Source organism: Penaeus monodon, chromosome 25 (genome assembly GCF_015228065.2).
Source record: "Penaeus monodon isolate SGIC_2016 chromosome 25, NSTDA_Pmon_1, whole genome shotgun sequence".
Lineage (NCBI taxonomy): Eukaryota > Metazoa > Arthropoda > Malacostraca > Decapoda > Penaeidae > Penaeus > Penaeus monodon.
In genome coordinates, this window is record NC_051410.1 from 18,898,284 (window position 1) to 18,898,856 (window position 573).

The following is a 573-nucleotide window of genomic DNA, read 5'->3' on the forward strand; positions in this document are numbered from 1 at the left end:
AATACATAAATACATAAACACACACTCACTCACTCTGCCTCTTTCTTTGAATAATATAATAGATGATTTTGCTGTTGATAGCCCAATGGGTGATTATAATCTTTGCACAAAATATTTATTTTCAAGTCACTGTAGGCCATACTTTTAATTAACATAAAATGTGTTACTTTTTTGTTATGTTTAATTCAAAATGTTTCTCTTTTGACTTAGACCCTGGGCACTAAAATATCTAGTTATACCATTGTTGGGTAATACAGGGGGATAAAAGAACACTACTAATATAAATACAATATTTTAATGTATATCTGTTATGTATACTCTGCAGTACATGAATGATGGACACATCATATCTAAAGCTAAAAGTATAAGTTATATTTGGTACTTTTAATTACTTTGTTAGTAACATACGTAATAACTGTAATGTATGAACGTATATTCTTTTTATCATAAATAAATAACCAACCTTTACATTTGATTTCTTTGATACAATTGTAATGGTAGTAATATAGGTATATAGTGAAGGTATTGTAAGGTCACTCTGGCTGATCTTTCTTGATTTTCATATGTATATAT